This window comes from Mytilus galloprovincialis, chromosome 6 (genome assembly GCF_965363235.1).
Source record: "Mytilus galloprovincialis chromosome 6, xbMytGall1.hap1.1, whole genome shotgun sequence".
Lineage (NCBI taxonomy): Eukaryota > Metazoa > Mollusca > Bivalvia > Mytilida > Mytilidae > Mytilus > Mytilus galloprovincialis.
In genome coordinates, this window is record NC_134843.1 from 2,246,323 (window position 1) to 2,269,924 (window position 23,602).

Sequence of the window (23,602 nt, forward strand, 5' to 3'; positions counted from 1 at the left end):
ACACAACTTTTTGTACTGACACTAAATTAATGCTTGTTTTGGGCACCTTTGGAACCTAAACCTTATGGACTATAACCCCCAAAATCAATCCCAAGCTTCCTTTTGTGTTTATAAATATTGTGTTATAATTTTATTTATTTCTTTTTGCTTATAGTTAAGTTATTATATGGAAACCATCTGTCTTCGGACGACGACGACAGGATACCTATTTAGGACCGCAAAAATTTCTGTGGTTGTATAAAAATTTCAAGCATGAACAATGAAATATAGTTTAAGAAATCGATAAGCCTAGATAGAGCTTATCATTTTTTTAACATAATATGTTTGGTTCAAATTAAAATAGAATGCTTTTATCTCCCTAATACTTACATTGTACATAAGAGGTGATACTACTTTGACAAATCCTTGTACATGAGAGTTGTCTGTCAAATCTTTATTTTACAAAGAAAGAATTGCATAACAATGAACTGAACTCAAAGCAAAGTAATTTAATAATACACTTAGACAAAGAGCTAAATCCAGTGATATACTTTGTACTACAGGTCCTTCGTGAACATCCATCGACCAAAACCATATCTCAAGACCATTCCATACTACATGATTGGATTCAGAAGTCCTGAAAAAGACATGATTGTTTTATCGTATTTTAAGTATACATGTATATATGCACAGGTTAAAACTTTCTTGTGGTATAATCATTCAGTATCTAGCAACTATCAATTTGCTTTATGCACATATTGATATAGGTTTAGTGTACATCAGTTGGAAATAAGAACACACACACCTCCATCTAGTTTTAGTCAACTGACAAAATATTCATAACTATAAAATGTTATCTAAGACCATAGGTGGATCCAGGGGGGCCGCCCCCCCCCCTTTTTACCCTTTTATGGGAAAAATTTGGTTGATTATATAGGGAATCACTCACTGAAGCGTGACTGCCCCCCCCCCCGATGAAAAGTTCTGGATCCACCATTCAAGACTTGTCAGTGTCTATTTATCATTGCCACTAAATCAGTGATATATGTTCACATACATATATATATATGTAATTATATACATGTAAGACTAAAATTATAAAGTACATATATAAGACTAAAACTGGCATTCAGCCTTTACTACATCTTCATACCCAAATATAAAAAAGAAGATGTGGTATGATTGCCAATGAGACAACTATCCACAAAAGACCAAAATGACACAATCATTAACAATTATAGGTCACCCTACGGCCTTCAACAATGAGCAAAACCCATACCGCATATATAGTCAGCTATAAAAGGCCCCGATAAGACAATGTAAAAAAAAAATGAATGAAAAACAAATATGTAACACATAAACAAACGACAACCACTGAATTACAGGCTCCTGACTTGGGACAGGCACATACATAAATAATGTGGCGGGGTTAATTATGTTAGCGGGATCCCAACCCTCCCCAAAGTCATTTTCAAATTGGACTTCATGATAAAATAAGATTCTATATCTACTACCAATGAAAATGAAATATCCCTCTAATAGACTAGCATTTAAATCACTGTTTTCTAAACTGGTAGCTAGGTCACCATGGATCTTAAATATTTCAAATGCATGTACATTTAATAATATAAATTCTCCAAAATTCACTATATTGTCCCTTTTTTGTCTTCTGTTTGATATACCATTTTTTGAGTCTATATATTGTCTATATATATATATATATATTGTCCTTTATATTGAGGTCATTTTTCGCAAAATAAACCCACTTAATCTGAACTTTAAATGCAAAAGACCCCTAAATGGCTAACAGACATTGCTATAAAGAATTATAGTCCATGATTCATATACATGTGATTTAAGAATTCATGAAATTTAAACTGATGCACAATACTTTTTTATGAGACCTGTTTTAACTTAAGGACGACACCAAAAGTTCAATGAAGGATAAAAAACTTAATTCACATAGTTTTTTCACTGACCCCCCTACCCCCTTCTTAACTTAATTTGGGAAAAACTGATTGACCGATATGGATATATTTTGCCCCAGTCCAACCCCCAAACTATTTGAATTAAGTTTTTTATCTTACATTGATCTTTTGATGTCGTCCCTTACCGTAAAAACTTTTAACAAAATAATTTTTTACTTCAATTTTAATTTCGAAAAAAGTGGATCATACTATATTAACATGATTAAGGAGCCTCGAGGGTATAAAATTTTCAGAAAAAAAATAAACATTTGTTTTTCATTACAAATTTTATTTGTTACCTTTTGTAGTTGTTACTTTATCATATGGTACAAAAATCATTCAAAACAATAAATTTGTGTTGGCCCCAGATGACTTTTACAGGGACTAAACTTGGGAATTTCAAGCTAGGAGCCCAGACCAGATATTTCATAATTAGTTTGTATATGTTCAACTAAAATTTAACTGAAAGTTTAGGGGCCCAGCTCAAAATCTAGGAGCCATGGGCGACTGGGCCCCCTTTAAGTTTTGTCCCTGTTTTAGAATGTATTCATCATTGAAAAAGTTCCAAATGATCTCCCTTTGGTGGGTAAATGTCATTTTTTTGCTTTAAAATTGAAATATCTTTTTCAACTCATCTGTGACCTATATTTTTTAATATCATTTCGATATGTAAGCTGTACTTAAACTAAATTATTGTAAAATTTGAGCGATTTCTGTAATAAATTTCTTTTTTTATTTCGATATTAACTTTATTTCTCCTATTACTTCAACAGAAAAAAAACACTTTTACATAAATGCATGCTTCTTTGGAAGACTGATTATGAGCGCAAATGAAGGGTGACCCCACTTTTTTTATTTTATTTTTCTATTAACTATAATATAAAGTTCATTTATAGAAAAATATAGAGAAATCCTATATAAACGATTTAGACCCGCCACCCCCTAAAAGTTTCTTGATGATCGCTTTCTAAAGTTTTTACTCCCTCAGCTCTCTACTAAAAAAACTCTATTTTCAGCCACATGACCCAAACAGGGAGTTGTACATTTGACTGTCTTTCCCAGATTGGATTAAATAGCGATAAGGTGTATTTTTCGTATTTTCCGGGATTGTTGAAAACTTGCATATTCATCACTATCTGATTTTGTGGTTTTAACAATCCAGACAGACAAATGGTTCGAGACCACAATTGTTGTCCCTTGATTTTCGTTGTTTATGAATAAAGTCCCTAGTGTTAATAGTGGGTTACTTGCCATTAATTTTAATACCCCTTCCAAATTAATTTATCCATGTTTAATGCCTCAAATTGTAAGTAAGGGGGTGAAATTACACTGTAAAAAAATTTGGGTCCCGAATTTAAAAGGAAAGTAGTGATTTGGTCCAGGTGAAAAAGGTTGAAATATAGGACTTCCGAAGCTGTCAAAAGATTTCAAGACGCCCTAAAGATAAAATTGTTCATATTTTGAGTTAGAGACGATGAAGTTTTCTACAATTTTGATATAATTTGTCCAAAAAGTAGTACAACACACTGTAAAAGTTTCATTGAGAAAGCGCAGGTTGGATTTTTTTTATTTTCATTTATGTTCTAACAGAAATGCGCTACCAATTAATTGTGTTCTCGGACCTAAGAGGTGAAGTCTGTCAATATAGAATCTGTACTTGGGCAACTTCCTTAAATGATTTGGTGGTGTTAATTTGTCAAATGGCATGAAACTAAAGGATTCAAACTTTTATTCTGTAGAATTTCTACAAAAATTACCAATTTTGGCATTTTATGGTCAAAATAGGCATTTTAAGGCTTTTTCAATATTAATGCATACATGGCATCCTGACTTTCTATCGGACAGGTTTTCATGTGTCAATACTTGTGTTTCTATGCCTTTATCTAGTTCCTTTACTTGTTTATGAACTCAGGATCTACAGAAAAGAAGATTATCTCAGACAATATGTGCAAAATGTGTTGTATAAATGACCCTTGTCTAACGCCCTTGTTTGGATGAAGTCAAAAGTGGGGTTCTTGGTACATAAAATTTGAAGTCCACAATAAAGACCTCACTAAATTTGAACCAAAAGCACTTTACAATGTCTATTGTACCTGTTCCATTTCACATAACTTTCTTTTCTTCTGTAGGATAGCAAGTGGTTTAAATATAAGCCTGTTGACACTAAAATTGCATTCAAGTTTTTCACTAAAAAGCCAAAAATCTTTGTATCAGACCATTCTCTCTGCAAGAAAAGTTAATTGCAAGAGCCTTTTTGTGCTCAGATTTGTTGTATCATGTCACATGAGTATAGAAATGAAAAAAAAGACACATTTTTTTATTTCTTATAGCCTCAATATGCGTTTTTTAATGGAAATATGTGGCACAGCCTAAATTGACCCTTATTTTTTTCGAGTCTTACTTGGGTTAAGACCCTTTTAAACTAATATGATATGATATTTGTAACTTTTCTTTCCATTTCAAGTACATGCAATACATAGATATGTAAGGATTATTTATAACCAAAAAGCTTCACAAATTTAAAATTGCTGGAAAATATTACATCTTCATGAAAGGCCCCCTTTCATTGAAAAACATCAATTTTCAGGCCCAGGCTGATATAAATTTGACTTTTGAATAATTATGCTAAGTCTGATAATTCAAATGAGTACTCTATTGCTCTATGAACATAATAAATGATATATTAAGACATTTCAATGGAAGTTTTTTGCAATATTTTAATTTTTAAAGCCAAACATGTTGATAGTTGAAATTTTCCAATTTTCACGTCAAAATTTAACACGCAAAGATGAGTATAGAATTTAACATATTGTCTATAATGTATATCCTATTGTTGTGAAACTTTGCAAGCAGTGTTATAATTTATTAAGCTTTGGTCATACTAAGTTTTTTTTAAGATTTGTCAACTCTTTCTATCCTATTAGGTCCGAGACCACAATTGTCGTCCCTTGATTTTCATTGTTCATGAATACAGTCCCTAGTGCTAATAGTGGGTTACTTGCCATTAATTTTAATACCCCTTCCATATTAATTTCTCCATGTTTAATGCCTCAAATTGTAAGTAGGGGGGTGAAATTACACTGTAAAAAAATTTGGGTCCCGAATTTTAAAGGAAAGTAGTGATTTGGTCCAGGTGAAAAAGGTTGAAATATAGGACTTCGGAAGCTGTCAAAAGATTTCAAGACGCCCTAAAGATAAAATTGTCCATATTTTGGGTTAGAGACGATGAAGTTTTCTTTAATTTTGATATAATTTGTCCCAAAAGTAGTACAACACACTGTAAAAGTTTCATTGAGAAAGCGCGGGTGGGATTTTTTTAATTTTCATATATGTTCTAAAAGAAATGCACTACAAATTAATTGTGTTCTCTAACCAAATAGCAATAAGGTGTTTAGGAAAACATGACCTAAAAAGTTAACCTCCTTCATATAAGACAAAAAACGTGGGAAACTGAATGGTGAAATGTGTTCAATATGAAAATTGCAGTTAAGATGGTAAAATCACAAATCGGTCATTAATGTAAATGGACTAAAAGTATGACTTTTGCGCAAATTTAAAGGGAAATGACAGAGAAGGGGCAAATTAGTGTTCAAGGGGAGCAAATGCTGTTTAAATTAGTATGCAGTTTTAAATATAGAGGGAAAGAGGAGTTATCTTTTAAGACATTAGTTAAATATAACTTACTAGAACACACCCGTGATATAGCGGGTCTGTGACTGAATTAAAGTATATAACTATGCGTGAGCCTTATTTTAGTATTGGTATTATCATCTGATAAAAGTCGTGCCGATTATAAGATACAGTTTCTCTGCTTTCAAATCTTTCTGTTTGAACCCGTCGACCTAGAACTCTTCAATTATTGGTAATATTCAGGTCCTTGATTTGAGTATTTTTAATCAACAGCATTGTCCAATAAAGTTCAATTCTTTGATTCACTGTTTTACGTCATGCCCGCTAACAAATTGAAAACTGTACCTATACGCCTTATTTCAAGTTAAGTTATTTCAAGACTAAATTTTTAGTATTCGTATTGTTATCTTAGAAAGTCTTACTAATTAAAAAACTACAATAGGGAACAATTTGACAATGATTGAATTTAGTTGTGTCGACCCTGTGATTATGACCCGTGTTTAAAGCAAAATCAAATACACCATTTGGTGGTGCGCCTGTCAGATGCGGAATGTACATATAAGGTAAAAGTAACAGGTGAAAATATTAAATTGGTATCGGTATCGGATTCGACCCCGAACTTGTTAAATATTGGCAATATTAATTATCTGGAAAACAAAAGGGTCTGGAGTGGTGTAATTTTTAATCTACACCATTGTACTTTATTAGTTATAAATAAAGTTGAAATCTTTGATTCATCGTTTTAACGTGATGCCGGCTGATAAATTGGACCTCGTAATTTTAGTATTATAGATGTAGACTTATAGTTACCTTCTAATTCTATAAAAAAAAAAACAAAAAAAAACACACACACAACTCAGAACTATTACTAATTCACTTGGACTATACTGATATGCAGACCTAAAAACAAAAAGAAATATATCATAAAATAGTGATTGAAAGATTCATAACACTTTGAAAGGATAATTCAGACACGTGTTACACGGGGAGCATGTATGTTTACAAATGATAATGTCACGTGATCGCGCACTGACCTCCCATGTTGCATCGCCCTTACAATTCACTAATACATAACCATTTTCATGCAAACATGTAACGTGAATGTGATTGGTTATCAAACAATACAGAAATAATGCATGAACCGCTGAAGAAGAAATTATTTCATCAAAAAGATGCGATTTTCACTTTCGACACGAATAGGTCGGGTTGACATTTCTGTCATCGGAGATAGTATTGAGATAAATGGGATAAAACGAACCGTCAAAAAGGTCTAGAGAAGCACATCAGTAGAACCTTAACATTAATAAGTAATACTTACCAAAAATTCTCTAATTGATAAACTATATGACTAAAATTTCACGAAAATAACAATAAATAATTTTGTTGATGGTGATGAAGCTGCTTAAATTGGCGCGAAAAAATATTCTTATTCCTATTGCTTCACGTAAAAAAAAATGTATAGAATTGAATTCGACTACAGTTCAGCATAAAAAAACGTGAATATGCAAAAGTCTGGTAATATGTTAATGAAAAAGTGTGTATAAATTTTCGTAAACGAAGTCACCTGTATACTTCACCAAGAATTACATTTGAGCGCAAAGATCTGTATGTGTGATTCGGCTTATGTAACATCGTCAATCGGAACTACTCGGCTATTCACTTCGTGCAACCAGAAAGGCCGAGAAGTTCCGACTGGTAACAAAGTACAACATGATTAATGGAATTTTTTGCGTTGCTATTAAATCATTGAGGCCACGTGATTAAGGCCATCTATTTTTATTGCGGGTTCCACATATTTAAATCGGAATTATAGAAAAAATGGAATGTTGTGAGCAGAATCAAAACAGAAATGATGAACACTGCAACATTTCCAGCAAAATATAAATAGGATGGAGGATCTGTGTATTCACATTATTTGTAAAACTCTCCTTATTCATGTGAAGCGTGTGCTTTACATCGAGGCTTATTATGCTAAGCATCGACGCCACAGTACTTCAACCAATCAGACAATGTTTATTTGGGGCATTCGATCTATTTTTACTCAGATTTTGGAATATTTTAATCGAAATTATAGAAAAATTGAATATTGTTAGTACATATAAAATAGAAAAAGATGAATACTTTTAGCTAGAGATAATTTGGATGGGGGTTCTGTGTATTCACATTATTTGCACAACTCTCCTTCCTGATGCCATATTTTGGAATTTCCGTGACCTAAATGGTTCGCGAAAATTAATATTTTTATATATAGTATAGTAACAAAATGATAATCATATGAAACAAAAATACAGTGATAATCATGCACTTTTAATTTAAATCGTATGCGTCCGAGTCATTATCAATGCCTTCAGATATAGCTTCCGAAATGCTTATGCATTCAGATGAGGGAATATCATGATTTTCAATCTCTGCATCTTCGTCTTCGGAATCAGAAGAATCACCAACGCTAAATACCAAAGAAGGATTTTCTCTTTTGAATTTTTCCATTTCGTCTTCTTCGTGGGTTCCCTGAAACAAATACCAATCTTCCCAAGTGCGTGCTTTTTTTACTAAACCTTCCCATGGTTTTTTTAGAACCAAGTCAATGCCTTTCTCAATGAGAAATTTCAGCATTTTAAATGTGTGATTGATGTTGTTATTAGCGACATAATTTTTTACCAATGCCCATGCCATTTTAATAGGGTTCAGTTGAGGATGATATGGTGGCAAAAAAATAACTTTATGTCCATATTTGGCAGCTATTGATGACATCTTAAGTTCTCCGTTAGACATGTTTGCAAACACAACTTCGCGTATTGCCTTCGCTGTTTTCGGACATGGCATTTCTAACTGTCCCGGAATTGCCCCTTTCAACCACATTTCCTTTAACTGTGCAGCTTTTGTTTTTGTCCAATAAGTTTTTCGACATTCTTGGTTAACAACCTCTTTATGATATGATGCATTATCTGCAATGAAAACACACTTTCCAATAGTTTGGCATTCTTTTGCTAGTTCTATAATATCTTATTTTATTCTATTCTATAATGTTTTATTTTATTTGATTATAATACTGTTTTCAATTGTTTCGGTTTTGTTTTTGTAGTCATGTTTTAAACATCATTTACTGCTTATTTTTTAAACATACCAGTCTTTTTGGCAGTAAATAGTTTATATTTCCATTGAATCCAGCCGTTAGCACCACCAGCGTGGAAAAGAATCCATCGGTTGCCTTTTCCAGACTTCTCCTTTACAGTTAAACCGTTATAAAACCAGCCTTTGTTGAATACATGGTTTTCGTTAACATACGTCTCATCTATGTATACTGGATAAAAACCTTCATTGTCCCTCAATTTTTTCAATTCCCGGCAATATTTTAGGCGCCAATCTATAATTTCTTTGGTTTGATCCACAAAAAAATGTCCTGATTTTGATTTTTGAAATTCAAACCCAATTGCTTTCATGATTCTTCTTAGCTTCGACCTACTGATTATGAGACCCTTATAAAAAGACAAAATGCGAACAACTTTTTGAGCGGTTGGAAAAATTCCCTTCTTAGCCAAGTGTTCAATGGATTGATGTATGGCAGATATAATTTCTCTGTCATAAATGGTGTTTTTTGTACGTTTCAGTCCTTTTTGTCTCTTAACAGGCCATGCACCATCCTTAAGTTGTACAACAAGAGACCTCACACAACCATAGCTGTAACCAGTTAAAAATGCTAGCCTTTCAGTTACAGCATGGTCTGTTGCATTTGGGTTTTCGTCAAGGAGTCGGACAGCAACAGTGCAAACCAAATCCATGCTCGATTGTGACAATTCTTTTCCTTCGTTGCCGATATGCTCATTGAAAACTTTACAATATTTAGTAGTCTGACCTTGAGTGTCTTCTGAGGGGCGTTTTCTGCATTTCCTTCTGTTATGACCCTTTTCTCCGCATATACTGCAGTGTCCATGGTGGTGTCTGGAATTGTGGCCATTAGCTCCACAAACTGAACAAATCATATACAAACAAAGAAAGAAAAACACTCCAACCTGGTGTACATTTCTGATAGACGCCATCGCACTTTTATACTGGTTCTGTTAATTGTATTTGTTTATTTATTTTTGAAATATTATAAAATAATATAATAATTCGCATTTTAATCATTTTTTTTTTCATTGTCTATGCTTTCTGTCAATTGGTGTATACGTACTCCCCCAAAACATCAACATTTGTATAAATCAATTAAGTTAAATTTTATAATTTTTATTCTTTTTTCAAACATGTTCGTTTACTTCAGAGTTACCACCCCTGCTTTATAAACAATTCTATTGTTACATTTATTTTTACACGGTCTGATTTAATCAACATACATGTATACACTTTAAAGGTAAACTAATCATAACATTACTTAAGCCAATCAAATTACGCAACTTTCCATAACAATGACCGGTCCACATCATTATAAGTGGTAGGGGTAATTTGGGTAGGGAGAAAATGAGAGAAATTTTAAGTTCATTTTTTGTTAAAACGACTAAAAATTTGTGAACCAAAAGTTTTGCTATTATTTAAAAAAACATGCCGCTTTGTATCGGTACAATTTTCGCATCTCTCAGTTACGTATTTTATGCAATAAAAAGTTTGGTCTCCAAAAGTCAACATAATTTTTGACTTTATACAGAAAATTAGCTCTATTAAAAGATTTACTTTTTAACAAATTTTACAATTATACACCGTAAAATTATTTCTCAACACACTTAAAAAAAAATCATTCTGATTGGTTAAGTAATTTTGTCAAAAAGTGCAATGAAATGAACTATGGTATAGCAAACATCGAATTCCCTCACAGAATGTTATCACACACTTTTTTTTTTTTTTTTTATAAGAATGAAAATGTATTGTGTATTGTTGTCATTATGTCCCGTTAGGGGCCCTTAATTGGAAAATAGATAACTTTGAACTTTGAACTTATAGAATTTACTATGAGCACAATTAAGGGTTTCTTACCCTTTCAAGAATCCGGAGGTTGTGAATGCTTTATCCTTTTTGTATGACAAATATGTCGTTGTTCCAGCAAATAAAGCCTCTAATAATATTGTCTTTATATATGTAAAAGCCATCATTTGCAGTCTCACAATTAGCTTGGAATAAACAGCACAACTGGTGATCCTACATACACATTAACATCATTTACAAAGGATGAAATTTTACAAAATCACAAATCTGTCCTTCTTTCTTTTGGTATCAACATCAAAGAAAACGAAGAAAATTTATCATCGGCGTCATTATCTACTGGATACCAATTGTAAAACTTCACAAAACTCCGTATAAAAAAAAACGATACACTGGTGGATCATCAAATTGTTTGACTAACCATCTTTCTAAAGTACTGACTACAATATTCTTTCTACAGTAAAAGATGGCCTTCAAAAATATTGTAATGATATATACTCTACACAAGTGGTGTAAATCAGATGTGGATTCTCAAAATTCTAAAGATCAACTACTAAATCTTAGATCACAATCTAAATATACTGAAGATGATATTATCAAATTAAAATGCTGGACAATATATTTGTCGAGTTTGGAGGATTAAACCTAATATTTCAACAGGTAGTCGGTATTCCCATGGTTTCTAGTTGTGCACCCCTACTGGCCGATTTGTTTTAGTACTCGTATGAAGCAGAATTCACACAGAACCTTCTAAAATACAAAGAGAATAAGCAAAATGCGTAATTCTTTTATTTTACTTTCAGATATACTAATGATGTCCTTTCACTGAATTACACATACTTCAGCAAAAACTTAAATTTCATATATCTCAGTGAACTTGAAATTAAGGATACTTCTGTTGTCTGCTTTATGGTCGGGTTGTTGTCTCTTTGACACATTCCCTATTTCCATTCTCAAATTTTACTGATACTAGAAGGAATGCTTCATACCTTGATCGCCTATAAGGCGTGTTTATCCAACATTCATGTATTTAGTTATGGAGTTGTTACGGCCAGAAATTGCCTTTAAATTGTAGCCAACAAAAGACACAAATCAATCATAGCTTCAAGTTTGAGTGGATTAAGCCGATAAGGATGTTGCTTAATTGGAGAAGCATCTCCTACATCAACATCATGACAAACAGCAGTGGTTTTGTTTGACACATCTGGAAAAAGATTTTTAAAAGAAAATACCAAAGTTTTTATTTCTTCTCTACGATCAAAAGACAGATGTGCAAGTTTTGAGTCTAAATTTGACAAAATTTCTGAATTTTTCAATCTAACTGTCTCTTCCATAGTTTTAGAACTAAAAGGTGGTTCAATTACATCTGGTTTGTCATGATTGTTCTCAAATTTAACCATGCCTAAAGTGGCAACTGGTTTACTCTCACATTCATTAGTACGCTCAAAATATGGTTTTAACATATTAATATGACACACTCTGTTTTGTTTGCGCCGACCTGGAATTTTTACAATATAATTCAAATCATTGATTTTACTCTCTATTGTATAAGGACCACAATATTTAGCCTGTAAAGGATGTCCAGGGACTGGCAAAAATACAAGTACCCTATCACCAGGCTCAAAAACTCTGTCCCTGGCATCTTTATCATACCATATTTTCATCTTGTTCTGTACATTGTTTTAAGTTTTTCTGAGCAATTTGACAAGCAGTAAACAATTTTTCTTTAAATCTAGATACATAGTCTAAAAGATTCAAGTCAGTATGTTCAGTAAGTCACTTTTCCTTAATCAATTTTAACGGTCCCCTTACAGTATGGCCAAATACCAACTCAAAGGGACTAAATCCAAGGGATTCTTGAACAGCCTCTCGGACTGCAAAAAGTAGAAAGTGAACTCCATCATCCCAGTCTCTGTCAAATTGAAGACAAAAAGTTCTAATCATGTTCTTCAATGTTTGATGAAAACGTTCTATGGCACCTTGAGATTCTGGATGGTATGCACTTGATCTATACTGAGCAATCCCTAACTGGTACACGACTTGCTGAAATAAACCTGACATGAAATTTGATCCCTGGTCGGACTGTATAGACTTAGGAAGTCCTACTAATGTGAAAAATTTGATAAGTGCTTTGACAATAGTAGGTGTCTTGATATTTCTTAGCGGAATAGCCTCAGGAAAGCGAGTGGATGTACACATGATTGTCAATAAATACGCATTTCCAGTTTTGGTCTTTGGTAAAGGTCCAACGCAGTCAATTAGAACTCTGCTGAAAGGTTCGTCAAAGGCTGGAATAGGCAGAAGTGGTGTTGGTGGTATTTTCTGGTTAGGCTTACCAACAACCTGGCATATATGACAGGATTTGCAGTATTCTGCAACATCATTTCTAAGTCTTGGCCAGTAGAAATGCTGCAAGATCTTAAGGCAAGTCTTTCTTATACCTAAGTGTCCAGCCAAGGGGGTGTCATGTGCAAGACCAATAATTTCTTGCCTATAAACTTTAGGCACCACCACTTGGTATACCACTCTCCATTCCTCTTCTGGGGTAGCATCAGGAGGCCTCCACTTCCTCATTAAAATGCCGTCCTGATGGAAATAGCATTCAGCCACTTTGTCTGCTTCCTCCTGTGGTTGAGCCCTCTTGCGGAGCTGAAGAACCTCAGGGTCTTTATTTTGTTCTTCGAAAAGGTTCTTTCTGTTTAATGAATGGCTGTTTACGTCTGGCCATGGCATAATTACATTCTTGTTAACATTAGGTGGTCTTATTATGGCCTTTTCTGAGCTACCGGGACCTTCAATGTCGGTTAGGAAAGTGTCAGAAAGGTCTATGTAATCAAACTGGTTTTCTTGCAAATCCTCATCTTGTTGTTTTCTAGCCATCGCCCTAGTGACAACACAAGCTGGATAGAATTCAGCATCATCTTCAGGTAATTTAACATCCACCACCGGTTCACTGGTAACAATTGGTTCAGCAACCACTTTGTTCCTAGCTAGATAATTTCCTAGCAATAACGTAACACCCTCAACGGGGAGATTAGGACGAACACCCACAATAACTGGTCCAGTTATCAAATCTGACCAGATAAATACGATGGAGAGGAGCATCTATACAACCTAACTCTACACCTTGTAACAAAACGGAGGCACCAACAGAAGTCTTCTCGGACAAAGGCAACACACCTTCTAACAATAAAGACTGAGAAGCTCCAGTGTCCCGTAAAATCTTAATAGACTGAAGAGTGGTATCATCAACAATAGAAATACACCCATCAGACATAAAGGGTTTATATTCCTCCATGTAATCACAAAAACTGGACTTAAAAGCCTGACTCGCAGGACATTCCAACGTACTGGTAATATAAGGTGTCGTACAAGCACTGGACTTCGGCTTATTATCTCGTTCATTCTTCTTCTGGAGTCTAAAACAATCAGCCATCAGGTGACAATTTTTCTTACAATAAGCACAAATCAGTGACTTCTTCTCAAAGGTATCAAATTTTGGACTAGACATATTATAACTGGACTGACTCTTATTCTGTGCAACAGGCTTACTATCAGTACGCTCAGTGCTTTGATTTTTGTAATTTCCACTTGAAGTATTAACATTTTGACCCTTGAAACTTCTTTTATGTGAAAGGGTATAATTATCTGAAATTACAGCTGCATCAACAGTTTTGTCGTCTAAATGTGTTTTTAAGTCTAAATGAACACATTGTTTGAACTTTTCTAATAACATCAATTGTCTTAGGTTATCAAAATTGTTATCTGTTTTCTTTGAAGTAAGCCATTTATCAAATAAATCTTCTTTTTCCCGAGCAAATTCCACATAGGTTTGCGAATCAAACTTTTTATAAGATCTAAATTTCTGTCTATATGCTTCTGGTACTAGCTCATAAGCTTTCAAAACTTCCTGTTTCACCGTGTCATAATCGGAACTTTTTTCTGATGGAAGTGCGGAGTATATTTCAGCGGCATTGCCCTCAAAAACACTTTGTAGCATTGTAGTCCAATATGGCTTTGGCCAATTCAAATTATGAGCAATTTTCTCAAACTGTGGAAAATATTTATCGACTGTTTTTTCACAAAATCTGGGAACCAAACGTATATTTTTTGCTGCATCAAAATATTCTGATTTTGACTGGACTTTAGTGTTGCTTTCTTCTTTGACCATTTCAAGTTTTAGTTTCTCCATCTCTAGTCTTTCCCTCATTTCAAGTCCTGCCTGTTTTAACTTTAATTCATCTTCTTTTTCTTTTATTTTCTCCATTTCCAACCTTTCCTTCATTTCCAGTTCTGCCTGTTAAAATTTAAGTTCATCTTGTTTTAATTTAAGTTCATCTTCTTTTCTTATCTCCAGTTCTTTTAATTTGAGTTCATGTTCTAATTCAAGCTGTTTTAATTTAAAGGCGTCAATATTTTCGACCTTAAGTTCAAGAGCCTCTTCACCTAAAATTTCTGCGTCAACTACTTTGTCTATTACCAAATTCTTTATAAATTGTTTTCTCATAGATACTTTAAAATCTAATTTCAGATGTTTAGCAAGCAACACTAATTCCTCTTTCTTTAAATTATCAAACCCCTCCAGGTCTGGCGTTTTCAAAAAATTACCGGCATCAAATGCCATTTTGTAGAATTTTGTTGGCTAGTTCTTATAAAAATACTAAACAAATTTTGAATAAGATATTTTCAGGATCCCGGACGAGCCCCCAATTTCTGTTACGGCCAGAAATTACCTTTAAATTGTAGCCAACAAAAGACACAAATCAATTATAAAATCTAACAATATTTATTATACAAAAGTTTACAAGAAGTATTACACAATATTACTGTCAACTTAACTGTCAAAATATGAGTCCAATCTTTTATCTTTATCTGAATCCGGATATCTTTCGGAATCCAATCTGAATATTACGTTCACTACTACGGTCACAATCCAGTATGATGTTGTTTGTAGAATAAAAGTGTCAATCCAAATGCTATGAATATTAGTGTCTATCGATGTCTAAGTCCAAGTGTAAGTCTGAGAGTTTAACTTTAGTGTCTGTATATATATATAGTTGTCACGGAAAATTCTAGAACACTCTCGAATGGAACGTCCTAGAAAGTTACAACGGAAGTTTCTAGTAAAATGTAGAAGTTTGTATAACGCATCTTTTTATTATGATCATTCTGGAATCATTATGTAAGTCAAATAGAAAGTTCCAATCATTCCATAAGTATCTTTGATTGTTCCAGTGATTTCTAAACTGCACAGTTATAAGATTATATTGTAAACAACTATCAGGCCATACAACACAAATTAGGCCAATATAAATAAATACAATAATTACAATATCATAACAGAGTTGTTTTTCTAATTCTGATCGGATATTGTTAATTTTTTTATCGTTTGTAGTTGTAATTGTAGTTGTAATTCTCATTTTTTCTATGCTTATGTAAAAGTAAAGATAATTAATCACCCAGTTCATTTATTTAAGGAATGACTGTAATATTTTTTCTGTCTATAAAGAAATAACATAAAAAAATATTACAGTAATTTCTTATAATTTAATTCTAAATTCCATTTTAAACCGTAGAAAACCATGAAAAAACGTTGATGACGTCAAGGTCACATGACTAAATTATGTCTATGGGCTAATAATTTAATTTTGGATATAACGCATCTTCTGATTGGCTGACGTTATTTTGTTATGAGCCCATAGACATAATTTAATCATGTGACCGTGACGTCATCAACGTTTTTTCATGGTTTTCTACGGTTTAAAATAATTTAGAATTAAATTATAAGAAATGACTGTAATATTTTTTCTGTCTATTCGAAGTAACATAAAAAATGTGGTGCACACTGTTAAATAACCGCTACGCGCGTTATTCAGTGTGCACCAAATTTTTTATGTTATTTCTTCATAGACAGAAAATATATTACAGTCATTCCTTAAATAACAAAATAACGTCGGCCAATCAGAAGACGCGTTGCATCCAAAATTAAATTATAAGAGTTTAGTTTAAAACAACTATATGTACACGTTTCATTTGTGTTACAGTTTGATTTAGTAGAAATAGCGACATATAATACAATTATTTATTTATTTACTATCACAATTCTATATTAATATTCTTTAATTGTTATAAAATATATCAAATAACATAATTACAAATAAACTCATCATACAAACCTAATCTTGATAAATATCCTATTTTTAGAAAATTTTAGAAATATACCCGTGACGTCTCTTTTGTGGCGTTGATCCAGTTGTGCGACGGAGAGTTCGTGGTTCTGTTGCTCTGTTTTTGTGAGCTGTCAAATTGTAAGGTTGTTTTACGTGTTTGAGTTCATTCTGTTGTTAGCAAGTCGAAACGTACTATTGTACTGTTTATTTGTATTTTTCTCTGTCATGAATGTTCTTGCATTTATTTGTACTGTAGTCCTGTCATTTTAGTGTTATGTTTAACATTGCCATAAAAGCGCGAGGTTTGGCTAGCAACAAAACCAGGTTCAACCCAGAATTTTTTTTCTCTTAAGATGTCCTGTACCAAGTCAGGAAAATGACAGTTGTTATCTTATAGTTCGTTTTTGTGTGTGTTGCATTGTGATTTGTTGTTTGTTGCACTTCAGTGTTTCTGTTGTTTCGTTTTTTTCCTCTTATATTTGATGTGTTTCCCTCGGTTTAAGCTTATAACCCGGATTTGGTTTCTCTCAATCGATGTATGACTTTTAGAACAGTGGTATACTACTGTTGCCTTTATCTATGGTTGTAAAGTCAATTTTATCCTTCCTTTTTTTCAGACAAAGCAGCAATTTTGGAAACTTTTGATGAAGATCTCGAAAACATCTTAGAAGCAACACGAGTTGAAAATACTGATAGAAAGACGAGAGAAATGACGTCCATTATTTACAGCGAAGGAAAGAACAGATTTGGGTTGATTACATCTGAGAAAAGAGATAACACAATGTCAGAGTAACGGTAGACCGAGGAAGATCAAGGAATTGAGAGGTGACATCATAAGGTTAAATAAGACGTATATAGATGATTTTAGCCGTTTCAGAGTCAGAGGACTTCTGGTAATTTCATTGTTCGTACACCAAAATGAAAATAACTTCACGTCATTGGTTTAATTCCCATGGTTTATGACGTTTTTAACCAATCATGACGTTTTGGTATACACTTTTGAAAATATTACCCAAAATGCATTAGTTTCTGAAACGGAGAATTGACGAGGAAAGGTTAATACCTTTACAACAGTTATGGAAAGAAACCAGGGGGAAAATGAAAACACTAACAAAAGCAGAATCACACATAAGAGAGAAAGAAAAGGGTCGATAAAGAGCGAAAATAACAGCACACCATTTTCAGTATTTATTTAGAGCAAAAGGATTTGGTAAATTCGAAAACTCAAAGGAAAAAGTAGAACATCTGAGAAAGACCCATAGTTATGGAAGGCTTAAGGATGAGCTGAAAGAATGCGAGAAACTTGCAACTCGAAATGAACCGAAAGAACAATTTGACGTGTAAGAACTGGAAGTTAAAGAAGTGCAGGATGTATCGAAGAAAGCAAGAGTAGCATCAGCACTAGTATTCAGTATCGTGTATTTTACAACTGTCCCAAGCTTACCATACGATTGCGGAAGCTTTGGAGAGTAGTTTGAAGAATATAAGAAAGATGAAAGATGCATGGTTTAAATTAGAAGAATGTTTTGTACTTATTTTCCCTTTGTTTAAAGCTATTCATTATCTGTTGAGATTTGCAATTCTGTCGAGCCTGCGACATTTCAGTCGCGAAAGCGAGACATAGAGATCCTAGATTCCGTCGACGGCGTCAACATGTAGGTTCATCGTGTTGTTTTAAAGTTTTAAGATATCAATAACTTTGTCAAACATTCATGAAATTTTACGAAAGTTGGACATATATTTAATTTTCCTGTATTTACTGATAAAAGGGATTTCTCTTTGCAGTTACAGCCGATTACATTGAGTGTGAAGTACGTAAACCACCCTCCTTTAAGAGTAGCCTAGTCCTACAGACATATAGATTGGTTATCTGTTGGACTAGTCTACTCTTAAAGGAGGGTTATTTAACTAACCTAATAATGACTTCACAGTTCAGCTAGCAAGAAAGCTAACCAAAGATATTACCTTTACATTCACACTAAATGCAATCGACTGTAGACACAGTAGACAAGTAGACACAGTCTAGGGTTTAAGTTTGTTACACATCAATTACTTTGTCAAGCATTGATCGAATTTTATGAAACTTAGCAAAAGCTTTTTTCTGATTAATGTCTGAAGCAAAATTTTAAATAACTAAGAATTTTGTTTTAATTTTTCAGTTTTTCAGTTGATTTTCCCGTTTGAATGGTTTTACACTAGTAATTTTGGGGCCCTTTAAAGCTTTTTGTTCGGTGTGAGCCAAGGCTCTGTGTTGAAGGCCGTGCATTGACCTATAATGGTTTACTTTTATCAATTGTTATTTGGATGGAGAGTTGTCTCATTGGCACTCACACCACATCTTCGTATATCTATTATCTTTTCGCAATTAACAGACGGTCTGGTATTATTTCTTTACATGATAAATTTGTAAACCTTCATAGATTGTCATGAAACTTTGGCAGAAGAAGATAAAAAAAAGTATCTAAAGAAAATGTTCAATTATTTTAAATCCTGGAATGGACTGATAAATGGATTTTTTTTTTTGCGGGAAGCAATCCCAGGCGAGAACCAGGGTTCCACAGAAACCTTTAAGAATTTTCATAATACACCTAAAAATCTATCAAAATTAATTATCTCATGTCCATTAACGAGATTTGTACATAAAAGGGGTCTTGATTGTGTGATTGCTTTACACCAAGACTCCTTTTAAACATATTCTAAAATAACTGGTTTGGACATTTTATCTAAAACCAAATCAACACAATGAATAAATCAAACATTAAAGATAAACAAATTAGACTCAAAAGAATGTTGCTAGTGATGAGTTTTTTATGGCACAAATGATATCTCATTCTTGATAACTCTGTTGCTCCAGAGGGCTTCGTCCCTCGAACCCACTACCAACATGTGCTATGACCTGGACACGATGGGCCCCTCAGACCTCTTGTCGAGCTTCGGGCATACACTTAAAAATGGCCTGGCTACACCACTGTCCTGGTACCTTTGATAACTATTTACACCACTGGGTCGATGCCACTGCTGGTGGACGTTTCGTCCCCGAGGGTATCACCAGACCAGTAGTCACACCTCGGTGTTGACATGAATATCAATAATGTGGTCATTTTTATAAATTTCCTGTTTACAAAACTGAATTTTTCGAAAAACTAAGGATTTTCTTATCCCAATCATAGATTACGTTAGCCGTATTTGGAACAACTTTTGGGAATTTAGTACCGTTAATGCTCGTCAACTTTGTACTTATTTGGCTTTATAAATATTTTGATATGAGCGTCACTGATGAGTCTTATGTAGACGAAACGCGCGTTTTGCGTAGTAAATTATAATCCTGGTACCTTTGATAACTATTTACAAGTTATCTTGTTTTCAATCAATCAATTTTGAGTAATCAGCATCAATATTCAACACCCAATGAATTAATTTGTAAATCTAGCTTTATTAGTTAGGAGATGTTGAATACATATCAACCAGAGTTGAAATAACGTTGATAGGCTATATTAGACGTTACGCACGTTTATATTGCGTCAATACTGTGTATTCAACAAGTCCACACCAATAAACAGTTTTTCTATAAAATCAGAACAGTTAAGATATTATAAAACTTATATCCATAGACTAGACAGGTAAATACTATTTCGAAAAAAGTGCAAATTGTTTTATCATACTTTACTATAGTCTAAAATAAGGACAACATATTGACAAAACGTCAAAAATATGCGTGTCAGACGTAACAGACTATACGCATAATAACTTTAGCAGGGGTGTTTTTGTTCTTCAAAACAGTGTTATATCCACGAAAATTCGAATGAATGATATGCTGTATATATAAAGTATTACAAAATTACTGAATTTGCGTTCCTGTAACGATCAACGCTATTTTTGGGTAAAAACACACTGGTCATTATGGTCAGATTTTGGAAAATGTTAAGTTATCAAAATTTATAGGTTTTAAAATATAAGATTATATGATATTTCACTTGTGTAAATTATGTTCACAAAAGTACATACATAGACCATATCAGAATCGAATTTTTGTAGCACTCACACTTCATTTAAAAATGCAACGGCTTCTGTCAAATGTCTTGCAAGATGTCCAATGTCGGATTTTGCCGCTTTTTACAAATAAATTGCCATTTGTGACGCTATTCATTGAAAAATTAGATTAGTTGCATGCTACATAGTGCTTTTCCATAATTGTGCTTTAACTTTGCAAAACAGTTACATAGTTTTTAATAATTTACGTAGTCAAAATGACTTCGTTTTGAAAGAAATGTCTTGCAAGTTTGTCCACTGGACGATTTTCATACGTTTTCAACGTTGTCTATTCGGGGTACGCTATTTATGTTGGATCATCTGTATATTTCCTCAGACAAAATTTTCTTGATGGTCAGATACTATCAATAAGACCACAAAGTATCAAAAAAAAAATCCGATGACTGGGGTTGTTCGTTTAGATGAGGTTCTTAAGTTGTGAAAAAGTTAATATCATGTGAGGATAAAAAAATCCTCTTTTTCAAATTTTCAAATTTTGGGAGCGTAAAACTTTGATTTTTTTTTATTTCTCTGCAATAACATTCATATGTATAGAACTTGAAAGTAAAAATGAAATTGGGCCTAAAGCGTGCCATTGGCTATATACCTCTCCACATCATACAAAGCTTGTAAATATATGAGATGAATTATAATTAACCTTTTATTTCTGACAATCGTTTCATTTCTTAATCTAATTGTACCGCTATTAGAAAATTGAATTTTATAAGCAAGACCCGTGTAACTTGTAATTCCCGACAAACTTTTTATAGTAAAGCAAAATATACATCTTCCTCCTTTTCGGATCTAAATGGGGAAACATTGCATTTTATTACGTTTTATGTCAATTGGTCTCTGATAGAGAGTTGTCTCATTGGCACTCATCATACCGTATATATCTTCTCATTTCATATAGATTTTATATGCATTACCCAAATACGATATATTTTGTTGTTTGTTGCTTACGTTACTTTCATTGGGAAATATTTCATGTATATTCAGTACAACTAATCATTAAGAAGTATCCATATTGATATGCAAAACAAAAATTACAAGCGAAATAAAACAACTTATCCCAAATAATCATTAATCGCCGTAAAACATAAGAAATTGACGTTACCATTTGAGACGCAATATCGTGCTTTATAACGTCAGTGAATTTGTATAATCAGGATTTTTTAGGGATAATGTAGAATTACTAAATTCATTAGAGATTATATATAATCCCTGGAAATTACCAGTGATTTTACATTATCAATGAACATTTTTAATAATTATTCTACAATTCCTTGGAATGATTTTAGGGATAATCAATAATTCAAAGATCCTTTTTTTGATAAAAAATTATTATAGACAAATTGTATTTTGTTTGTTCTTATTCCTTAAAAGTTTAAGTGAATATGAACCATTATTTATGCCTCATTCACACGGACATTTAATTCGAATTGAATTCGAATCGAATGCGAATTGAATTCGCAAATCGCGTTCACACACTCTTCTTTTTTAATTCGAATTGATTCGAATTGGCTAATTCGAATTATCTAATTAGCATTAGAAATACGCTTTTGTGAATACGAATTAAAAGTTAACGTCGTTTGGACAGTAACGCAAATTTGGCGCGCTTTGTAATTCGAATTAGAATTGACGTTTGGACGTTAAACGTTTCAAATGCGAATTAAACTGATTCGAATTAGTTAATGCGAATCGAATTCGAATTACGTGTGAACTCCGCATAAATTATTTTAAGGCTTCTACCATCTCTTATATTTCAAACAGATGACACTAATACATCATTTTACATAAACATAGGATGGAGACTGGTGGGCATGGATCTACAAAATTAAAATCTTAAATATCTCACCAAAAGATATTTTTTGTGAAGAGCAAAAGTAATAAAACTAGATATACAGAAATAAAAGTACTATTTATCATATGGCAATGCACATATCTACGATTATTGTCTCATTAGTATACTATAGTTTTGTTCAGGTTTATGACTTGTTGTTAAATCTATTGTCAGCAAAGAATTTAATTTACATAGACAATTCTGTTTAGTTGATATGCATTCTACTTAATTTTTAGTCAATCATGGTTTACCATGATCATAAGATAACACTGTTCTCAGGTGGAAGTCGGCCGCAGTGCATGTTATTTGTGGTAAAACAAATAGTGAAGGAGTTTATGGAATATCTGTTTTGAGTATTTCGAGTTCAAATGAACAAGAAATTCAAACTGAAATAATGTATGCCCAACATTTCCTCTCATTCTTGATTATTTCAGTTTCTCAGATGTTATAAGAAATAAGAAATAGGTAAAAAAATTCAGTGTACGGAATGATAACATGTTTTTTCATGTCTGGCAGGGTTCATCTGACCGACACCTTATATGGTTCATTAGTCAAATTTCAATTCCTTAACTTTGTCTGTTTCGCAGATAGTCTAACTATATTCAGTGCATGTTTAAAAGGTAAAGCAGATGAAAAAACTCTAGTTCACAGTATATATACTTAAATATGTTAAAAAGTTTTGCTCTATATAAAATGAATTATCTATAACTTAATTTACTACCTCCTGAAAGGGTAACAATATTTAAACTAGCCAATGGGACAGGCGACAAAACAGTGATTGAAAACCCTGTTTAACCAGTTTTTAAACTAATAAAGAATTTATGGAATCAAGTAAATATTGTGCATGAAGTACACACTAAAATAGTCCAGCTAAAAATAGAATGTTTTAAAATAACCTGATATCAGTGGCGTAGCTTGCATGTATGCTCGGATGCTCAAGCATCCACATCATTTTGACAAAACAAAAAAAAAAGCAGCTGTTCAACTCAGAAGTATCCAAATGTAAAAAGGCTGAGGATATGAGGATAACGTATAGTCATTTTCGAAGCAGTATGCCTGGTTTTTCATTTAGG

The 23,602-nt window shown here is 33.0% G+C and overlaps 1 long non-coding RNA gene across 1 annotated transcript in view; it reads left to right on the forward strand.

Moving 5' to 3' along the window:
- The window catches only part of LOC143078698 (uncharacterized), a 28,897-nt gene extending 10,675 nt beyond the window's left edge, over window positions 1-18,222 (forward strand). Inside the window, exon 2 of the long non-coding RNA XR_012979247.1 lies at window positions 17,275-18,222. This is a non-coding gene — a long non-coding RNA (uncharacterized LOC143078698). The remainder of the gene's footprint in view (window positions 1-17,274) is intronic.
- Window positions 18,223-23,602: the final 5,380 nt, after the last annotated feature.